This window comes from Lagopus leucura, unplaced genomic scaffold, assembly GCF_019238085.1.
Source record: "Lagopus leucura isolate 7727_CA_CO unplaced genomic scaffold, USGS_WTPT01 Super-Scaffold_100004, whole genome shotgun sequence".
Classification (NCBI taxonomy): domain Eukaryota; kingdom Metazoa; phylum Chordata; class Aves; order Galliformes; family Phasianidae; genus Lagopus; species Lagopus leucura.
In genome coordinates this window covers 10,973,466-10,983,951 of record NW_024962264.1, presented here as the reverse complement: position 1 = coordinate 10,983,951, position 10,486 = coordinate 10,973,466, and the positions used below count along the sequence as shown (strand labels likewise).

The window sequence follows — 10,486 nt, the reverse complement described above, 5'->3', positions numbered from 1 at the left end:
AAAACCACCAAAAAACCCCTTCTGTATTTCCTGGGCGCGCACATTCTGAAGAGAGCTTCCACAATAACTGCCTTTATAATGAATTTTTCCTTATAAATGGAAGACTCTCTTTAGTGTCTCTTTATCCAGAGGCCCAGGCTGGCTTTAAGTGTATTCTTCTGTCTCTGAATAGAAGAAATGATTTGCTTATCCTTTTTTAAGTGTTTCTTAAAGGTTATGGTAAAACAGAAATCAAAGCTCTAATCTTTAACTCATGTGGGCTTTGCGACCGTGAACAGCATTTCACTGTTTCCAAAATCTGACCCTTGATCCTTCCTTGCTTATGTTGAACATCAGTCCCTAATAGCGCAGGACATGAGGAAGATCTAACTTTCTCCCATATCTATACTCACGTGTGATAATAACGTGCAGTCATTTCACTAACGCATCGCATTGGGTTACCCAGTAAGAACATGAATTCCTCCCCAAAAATGTACACAATGAATTTCAAAGTACAGGCATTTTTAAATACAAAAAAAACTCAACCAACCAACCATCCAAGAACAACAGTAGGTCTTTTAAACTTCTTTACCTGATTTAACGGTTCGTAGGTTCTTAAGTATCAGACACCAAAAAACCCATGGTAGAAGCAGGAAAAATAAGGAAAGAGGAGAGCTACAGACATGGTCTTACACATCTTATTGCTTACAGTATAAGCCATTTAAGTTACCTACACACAGCAGCCTTGGAGAAGCCAAGCAGAACTGCTTCCCAGAGAGAAGTGGAATGATGAGAAGAACTTGAAAAGGAATAATCGCTTGGAAAAAATTGAAAGGTAACCGAAAAGAAAATGTAGCGTCTAGCAGCTGAGGGATTAACCACCACGGAGAACTTTCTGCTCCTCCTTCTCCCAGTCACTCCCAAAAAATATTTGAGCTTTTGGTTTTTTAGCTTCAGTAACCCTATACTGAAATGCTGAGGTTCTCTACGTGGTATAAAACAGCCCTCAGATTGCCTTTTTATTTTCCTCTTCAGACCACTGGAAGTGTGATTCCACACGAATATCCTACGTGGTCAGAATTTCTGAGTGTGCTCACACCATCCTCTCAACAGATCGCAGATAACTTTACGAATGAGTAACCGGCCAATTAGGGGAAGTTGGGAGCTAATTTAGTTAATTAATTAACAATCAGATAACAAAATAAAAATTAAATTTTCCAAGAAAAAAAAGAAACAAAGCTGTTTCAGGGGTGTGATGAAACAAATCACAGTTCTCTGGCTCAGAAGCGTGTCTCTGTGTCAGCCTTACAGTTTTGCAAAAGACAGGGAAACAGAAGAGAGCGCTTTGAACTTGGGCTTCCAAACACTAAGTTACTGTATTAGCTATTATTAGCTAATATTAGCTATTTTCTCCCTTGAGCTAAAGACAGTCAGAACTAAAAAATCCCTGTCAGGAAAAATCCCTTGTCCGCTTTGCTAGTAACTTTGAGGAATTTCAGCCGAGAGGCAAAAGCATTCACCTTGGGAGAGGAGTTCCCACGCTTTGCAGTCTCTGTGATCTTAAAGAGGCGCTAAGTATGCACAGAACCCCTATAAAGCGCATAGCTGGAAGACACTTTCTCCACAAAGGGAGGAGGCAACACCGTACCTAATTGTCAGGACTTAACAGGGAATGAAATGGGTTTGCAGTAAGGTGCCCCTCAGCCAGCACAAGGCCCCATCTAAAGTCCTGTGCCCTGAAAGTGAGAAATACTGGGAGCTGTTTGAGTGGGTGCAGAAGAAGCCCTAAGGGTGACCTAATGGCTGCAGCATGTCTCCTATGAAGAAAAGTTTATGGAATCGGGTTTGTTTAACTTGGAGAAGAAAAAGCCTCGTCGTGGCCTTCCCAGCACTCGAAGGAAGCTTTTAAACAAGAAGGGGATCAACTTCTTACATGATCTGTGTAACAATACACTGTAATAGAGATCACAACAACAACAGCAGAGTAGCAAAGCCTCTGGCTGCAGCAAATGAAAATGAGCCTAAAAGCAGCAGCTGAAAAATGAAAGGGAAAAAAAGCTGCTTACCCTCAGAAGACCACAAACTCACCAGACAAAAGGTTCCTGCCTCCCCTGCCGACCTTTAAATGAGGTCTGGGAAGGGGTGGATCCTGGTTCCACCCCTTGCAATCGCTCAGGTACATTGGATGCACCTGAGTTTGCCTGCGTGGGCCCTGACTTCTCACCAGGTGCTCAATCGCTGCTTCAGGCTGTGACTGGGCATTTCTGCTACAAACTGACAGTGATAGGACGAGGCGGGATGGCTTTAAACCAGCGATTTAAACACTGCTGTGAGGCAGTGGCTCGGCGTTCTTAAAAAGGTCGTGACAGCTCCGCCTCTAAAGGCGATCGAGGCCGGGTCAAATGGGGCCCTGGGCATCCTGATCCAGTGCTGGCAGCCCTGCCTGTGGCAGAGGTGTTTGCACTAAGTGATCTTTAAGAGCCTTTACGACACCAGCTTTTCTACCATAGAAATGGATTGATGGAGGCGGAACCGACTCTCTGCTTTTTTACACGTTTACGGTATGTGATTACACAGAGATAGACCATGGTAAGCCACTCCTAAGTTAAGAGCAGAGCACTGATGTGGCTTTCCATCAGGTTTGCTTAGGATAAAATTTTACTCAGTTTTGGAAAGCGATTCATTGTACCAGTGACGCATCGGAATCTCCAGGGACTTTCAAATCCCCGGCTAGGCTAAGCATTGCGGTTCGTCAATGACCACACCGCTGAATTCATGTACAGCCTGTAACCCTTTGTCTAATCCATGTTCTAACCGGCAATAAAATACAGACCGCAAACTCGCCATCTACATTAATTACCAGATTGAAGGGACTGATTGATCTAGCAGTATTGAAATAATAAAAGTGTACATCTTTGCCTACACAAGACTACCACAGGAAGATGAAATGGATGATCAAATGCACAACTGTTTTTTCAGTGAGAAAGTGATCTTAATTCAGAAGTCGATATTTGCATATTTTAACCACTGAACCACGCAAATGGCTTAATGTCAAATTTTGGAAAGTTTTACTGACCTTCTCAGATCTGCATCCCCATGAGGACTGATCGCTGTTACCGTTTCTGCTCAGAGGGAGCAGGTAAAAGTCATTCAGATCTCCTGACCTGCCTTTTTGATCTCAGCAGTGTGTGAGCTCCCGGGACCGTCTCGCCTTAGTGTCACAATAAGGCCTTTGGCTTTCGGACACTCTCATTTTCATTGATTTATTCGCTCTGATTCTAATTACATGGCAGAATATTGTGTTGTAGGGTATTATTTCACAATCCAATATCCTATTTAGTAATTCAGTTTGTTTCTCCTCAGATCGCTGCCGCTGTTTTATTTTTAGGCCCATCTCTCTACCCTTTTCCCATTTTTTCCCTTTTTCCCCTTTTCCCTTTCCCAGGGTGTGGGTCTGTGTGTCCCCCCGCCCCACCCTGCTAGTCACGGAGCCAGTCTGAACAAGGCCATAAAACCATGACAGCGATAGAACTACATAAACATACGGTCTGTACTGAGCACTGTTTTGAAAAATATGTGTCACAGCATTATCTGGATCACTCTGTGTCCGTGACAGGGGACACACAGGCCCGCTGGCCTGAGAAGGGGAAGGGAAAGGAGAAGGGTAGGGAGATGGGAGCTGGGCCCAAAGACAGAACAGCCTCGATGATGTGAGGAGGAAAGTCATAAGACCATAACATTGCACCCCTTATTCCAAATCATTACCTCATGCTTATATACATACATACATATATATAATGTATATATACAAACAAGCAATAATTAAAATGCATGACATGTACGTACGTATAAACGCAGAATTACTGACTACAGTCCCCCAGCATCAAATTCCCCTGTGGTACACATTGAACAGCCCCATCTTTCTGCAGCACCCACCAAGTGCACTCAGGTCCTTCGGCAAAACTAATTCCACTGAGAGGTTTGTCCTTTCCAGAAGCAGGAAGGACCAAACTGTTTTGCACGACATGGACTTTACAGGTACTACAGGGACCTTATCTCCCTCCACAGTATGTCGGGAGCTGGATTGGGGAGGGCCACTGTGATTGATCGATCCTCTCGTGTAGACCGACCAGCTGGCTTCTGCCAAATGCTTCTCCCGGTGCTCAACTGTTCCACCACCCATTGCCTTCAAAGTGGTTTTTAACAACCCACTGTATCGTTCAATTTCATCAGAAGCTGGTAAATATGATAAATCCTCTTGATGCCATGATCTCTGACCCAAGAGAAGAGAATTTTAGAAATGAAACCAAGAGAATTTTAGAAATGAGACCCATTATCTGATTCAGTTCTTTCTGGGGTGCCATGTCACCACAGGACTCGTTTCGCAAGACCCAATACGGTGTTACGGTTGATAGCATGGGGGTACCTCATATGTTTCAAACCATCCGGTGGTTGCCTCCACCTTGGTAAGCACATAATGCTTACCACCGCAGATTCGTGGCAAGCTGATAAAATCAACCTGCCACGCCTCCCCATATTTATACATTTGCCATTGCCTTTCCCTCCTGAAAGGTTTCATCCTCTTGGCTTATTTAATTGTGGCGCATGTGTCACAGTCATGAATAACCTGTGCAATAGTGTCCATAGATTAGTCCACCCCTCAGTCTGTAGCCCACGTACATGTTGCATCCCTTCCATGATGGCCTGAGGTCTCATGGGCCCACCAAGCTAGAAATAATTCACCCTTGTTCTGCCAGACCGAGTCTACTTGAGCCACTTCAATTTTGGCAGCTCCATCTACCTGGTAGTTACTTGGTTATTCTTCAGTAGTCTGACTCTCCATCACATGAGCATCTACATGGTGTGCCTTTACAGGCATATTCTTCAGCTGGGCAGCAATGTATTTCCACAGTTCAGCGGCCCAAACAGGTTAACCCCTCTGCTGCCGGTTGTTTTTTTTCCCAGTGCTGCAACTGCCCCCATAAGGCATTTGCCACCATCCATCAATCAGTGTAAAGATAAAGCACTGGCCACCTCATGGCATGATGGGCAAAGGACCGACTGCTTCGGAAGTGGCCCGAACCCCCTCATACGCAGCTAAGATCTTCTTTTCAGCACTCTTCAGCCCCCTTGTATGCTCGACCCTGGAAACCCTGGGGTTGGCCTCGGGTCTCTCCTGAGGCTATTTGCCACAGACTCCATGTGGGACTTTTCTCTCCGGCAGCAGTATAGAAAATGTTCTTTACGACCTGTCCTGTCCATCCTGGCCCCAGGGCTGCAGCATGGGCTATCTCCTGTATAATCTGCTCCAAAGCCTCCTGCTGCTCAGGACTCCACGTCAAATTATGCTTCTTCCATGTCTTACAATGAGGCTGTAGTTTGGAACACGCATTCTCCAAAAGCCCACTGCGGCCAGAAAAGATGGTGTCTCTTTCTCGCTACAGGGTGGAGACGTAGCAGCGATTTAGGCGGTCGCATCTCCTGGGATGTGACGATGCCCATCGTGCCATTTTAATCCTAGGAACTGATTTCCCTAGGCAGGCCCTTTCACTTCGCGTCACTTAATAGCAAAACGAGCTAGCAGAAGAATATGGATTATTCATTGCGCTTTCCTGAAAACTTCTGCTGTATCCCCCCACACAACAATATCGTCAATAGACTGCAGATGCCTGGGAGCACCTCCCTGTTCCAATGCGGTTTGTATCGACCCACAGCAAATGCTTAGGCTGTGTTTGCACCTCTGGGGCAAACAGTTGCAGTTGTACCGAGCGCCCCTGGAGATGAAAGCAAACTGGCCTGCATTCTGTGGCCAAAGAAAGGGAAAAGAAGGCATGAGCAATGCCAGTGTTGGCATACTGCAAGGCTGCTTGTGACTCCAGTTCATACAGGAGTTCTAATGTGTCTGGGACAACAACCCTCAGTGGGGTGTGACTTCATTCGGGCCGCGGTAGACTACCGTCAACCTCCTCAGTTCTCCACGGGCTTGGCACACTTGCCATTTGGGGATGCCAAAAGTTGAGTGAGTTTGGCTTATCGCTCCCTGACTCTTTAGCTGACAAATCACCTTATGAATGGGGAGTGAGGAATCCATGCGGGTGCGGTACTGCGGTCTGTGCAATGTTTTTGTAGCAACTGGTACCTGTTGCTTTTCCACTTGCACTTTTGAAAGAATCTGAGAAATATGTTTAGCAGACAGAGTTTTAAATGTTGGACCGACTCAGCTCCATCAGGGAACGATAAATAAACTTCTTTTATTGAACAAACCTTACGCACTTTTGCACTGTGCAGAACTTCCTAAACTGCACTTCCTCACATGAAGCGCAGCAGCAAATGAAATCAAGCATGACTTCTAAAATGAAGGATCACATCACAAACACTGGAAATACCAGCAAAGCTTCTACATGAAGCACATACTTTATATATTAACTTATAGTTTACTTAAACCTCCTAGGAGGTTTCTGGAATGTACGGAGGATAACTTTCTGATGCGGTTGATGACAGAGCCATGAGGAGGATCTGCCTCACTAGACCTGCTGTTCACAGAGGTCTGGTGGGAGATCTGGAGGTCAGGAGCTGTCTTGGACAGACTGATCATGAAATGGTGGAGCCAGGAGGCGGAATGGTGTAACTGCTACCTTGGAATTCTGGAGGGTGGACTTTGAATTATTCAGAAGAATAGTAGGGTAAATCCCCTAGGTTTCAGTCTTATAGAGTAAAGAGGTCCAAGATGGCTGGTCACTCCTCAAGAAAAAGACTTAAAGGCACAGGAGCTGGCTGTCCTTCGGAGATGCAAAATGAGCCTGAAAGGATGAAGACTGGAATGATGAATAGGGAGCTATTCTTGAGACTCTGGGAGCAAAAGAGAATGTATCTCCTGTGGAAGAAGGGGATGGGTGATGCAAAAAGAGAACAGAGAAGTTGTTAAGATGTGTAGAGAGAAAATCAGAAAGGCAAAAGCCCGGCTTGAACTCAACCTGGCCTCTGGGGTAAAAAGGAACAAAAAACTCTTTTACAAATACAGTAACAGTAAGAGGAAGATTAAGGAGAATCTCCATTCTTTACTGGATGAGGCTGGGAATGTGACCACTGAGGAAAGGAAAAAGGCAGATGTTCTGAATGCCTTCTTCATGGCTGTCTTTAAAGGTCAGACCAGTTATCCTCAGAGAACTCCGCTCTCTGACCTGGTAGTATCAACTGAAGTGCAGACTGAACCCCCCCTGATTCAGGAGGACGCAGTTAGAGACCTACTACTCCAGCTGGACTGTTGTAAGTCCATGGAGCCTGATGAGATTCACCTGAAACTGTTGAGGGAACTGGCGGAGGCCGAGCCACTTGCCATTATCTGTCAGCGCTCCTTGTTGACTGCTGAGATCCCAGGAGACCGGAAGCTTGCAGACATGATTCCCATCTACAAAAAGGGTTGTAAGGAGGATCCGGGGAACTACAGGTCTATTAGCCTGACCTTGGTGCCAGGGAAGTGTATAGAGTGAACTGTCTTGGTGGAGATCATGCAGCATGTGCGGGATGACCGGGGGATCGGGTCTAGCCGGCACGGGTTTGTGCAAGGCAGGTCCTGCTAGACCAACCTGATCTTGTACGATCTAGTGACCCATCTGGGAGATGAGGGAAAGGCTGCTGATGTAGTCCACCTAGACTTCAGCAAAGCCTTTGACACTGTCTCCCACAGTATTCTCCTGCAGAAGCGGGCAGCCTGTGGCGGGTACGCTCTTGACTGGATAAGAAACTGGCTGGAAGGCTGGGCCCAGAGAGTGGTAGTGAGAGCTAAATCCAGCTGGCAACCTGTCAGCAGTGGCGTCCCCCCAGGGGTCGATGCTGAGACCTGTCCTCTTCAATATCTTTACTGATTACTTGGATGAGAGCATTGACTGCACCCTCAGTAAGTTAGCAGATGACACCGAGTTGGGTGGAAGCGTTGAACTGGGGGTAGCGAGGCCCTACAGAGGGATCTGGACAGGCTAGAGAGCTGGGCTGAAGCCAATGGGATGAGTTTCAACAAGGCCAAATGCCCAGTCCTGCACGTTGGCCGCAACAACCCCAGGCAACGCTACAGGCTTGGGGCAGAGTGGCTGGAAGACAGTGTAAAGGAAATGGACCTGGGGGTATTAATTGATGCTGAGCTGAACATGAGCCCGCAGTGTGACCAGGTGGCCAAGAAGGCCAATGGCTTCCTGGCTTGCATCAGGAATGGTGTTGCCAGCAGGAACAGGGAAGTGACTGTCCCCTGTACTCGGCTCTGGTGAGGCTGCGCCTCCAGTACTGCATCCAGTTTGGGCCCCTCGCTGCAAGAAAGACATTGAGGCTCTGGAGTGGGTTCGAAGAAGGGCAATAAAGCTGGTGAGGGGTCTGGAGCACAGGCCTTATGAGGAGTGGCTGAAGGAGCTGGGATTGTTCAGTCTGGAGAAGAGGAGGCTCAGGGGAGACCTTATTGCTCTCTGTAACTACCTGAAGGGAGGTTATAGAGAGCTGGGGGTCAGCCTCTTCTGTCACGTAACTGGTGATAGGACTAAAGGGAACGGCTTCAAGCTGCGCCAGGAGAGATTTAGGCTGGACGTTAGGAAATACTACTTTTCTGAAAGAGTGGTCAGGCACTGGAATGGGCTGCCTGGGCAGGTGGTGGAGTCACCGACCCTGGAGGTGTTCAAAGAACATTTGGATTTTGTGTTGAGGGACGTGGTTGAGGGAGAAGTATTGGTGAGAGGTGGATGGTTGGATTGGATGACCTTGAAGCTCTTTTCCAGCGTTGGTGTTCTGGTGATTCTGTGATTATTATTCCTTGTTGACGAGCAGATGCTGAAAAGGTAAGTGGTTTCATGTCCTATTTTGATAAACTCTTCTGACCTTCTGTGTGACGTGAATGTCTTGTACAGTATGGTTTCCCTTTCCCAAAGTTATCTGTTACCTCTCTTAACCTCAGCAAAGTTATATTCCTCCATCCGAACGCAAATCAGAACATATCGCTTGGGATGCTCAGTAATAAGAAAATTACAATATTGTAAATAGGCAGAGGAATCATAATTAATTACTGCTCTGTATATCTTTAAAGGTGTTATGAACTTTTTGGTGAAGAATGAGATCTCGGGCTTGTTCCACTGTTACACTGGGATAGAATCCGCTCCCCACGCCCTCACCTAGAGGTTCAGGGGCCTTGCAGACGCTTGTATTTCCAAGTATTTTAAGTTAAAATAAGGAAAATAATAAATGAAGCTAAAATAAATTAATAAAAACCAACAAACAAACAAACAAATACAGTTAAACTAAAATAAAATAAATACAATTTCATGAGTTTAGAGAAAGTGAAAGCATTCTGTCAGCCCCCAGCTCCATAATCTGTGAAAAGGCTTCTACACGGTTCTATCGGTACTTCCTTTCCCTTGCTTAACAGTTCCATACAGTTATATCAGAAACCTAATTTGCCTGCACTAGGATTTCAAAGAAGTTGAAACATGTTAATTTCGAAGTGATAAAATGCAGCATACTCGAGAGGAAGAGAGAATGATCCAACCGTAGCTCCTTCTCTGCCAAATAAACTCCTGAGTACTTTACAAAACATGCTGGTAGACAGCACGCGCCTTCAGGCTCAAAATAATCCTAACAAACTAAACTTCACCATGCCTAGATCTGTTTAGACACAATATTACATCACTCTAAAACTGCATATTCAATATTTTATGCAGATGACTAAGTTATAGTTTTGCTGTAGTAATGTAATACCTTGTTCACTGAAGTAGAGCACCCAGATCTTTTCAGTTTGTTTAATTCTCCGATTTTCCTCAGGGAAATCAGGAGGATCGCTGTGTTTATATAAACTGTTCAAATCCAAGTTTCGAATGAATGATTCCATTATTGGACAAAGGCAGACCCAACGCGTTTTAGAGATGGCTTCAAGCACCAATTTTCTGAGATTTTCCAGGAAACCCGAACTTCAGGGTGAGATTGCCAGAGAAAAAAATACTATTGTGAGTTTGGGACATCCCCCAGCTGCACTGTCACCTTGGTCCAGGTAAGGCCTGACTTCCCAAACGCCGTGCGTACTGCTGGATGTAGCGGGACTCAGACAGCATTCACATGTGCTGTCGGGCCGTGCACACTGCTTGTCTCAAACCTTGCCTCGAAATCAGGCTAGAAAATAATTTACAGAAAGAAGGCAGATATCCCACTCACCTCACACAATAAAGGCATTAAAACATACATATTATCCAGAAGCTCTCATTAGCATCGCTGGCCAATTCTGGTTCGGTTTTTGTATGAGCAGAAGTGTGGACTTCCAGGGAAAGAGCTTCTGATGATGGTACCACGATAGCTGGTCGCAGAACTGTTAGCCGGGTAACAAATCCGTCGCCCTCAAAGAGGAACGGTCTGCGGCTGGAACAGGAGGCAGATTCTCTCATACCACGTCCTCAGTTCCTGAATACTTAGTCACCGTGCTTTTGCCACAGTTTTGTTACACACAGACAAATGGACATTTGTGCAATCATTTTGGCCTGAC

General features: G+C 45.8%; 1 long non-coding RNA gene across 1 annotated transcript in view; it reads right to left on the bottom strand.

Moving 5' to 3' along the window:
• Positions 1-9,890, bottom strand: part of LOC122180401 — a 60,900-nt gene extending 51,010 nt beyond the window's left edge. Inside the window, exon 1 of the long non-coding RNA XR_006179047.1 lies at positions 9,712-9,890. This is a non-coding gene — a long non-coding RNA (uncharacterized LOC122180401). The remainder of the gene's footprint in view (positions 1-9,711) is intronic.
• Between the last annotated feature and the right edge of the window lie 596 nt (positions 9,891-10,486).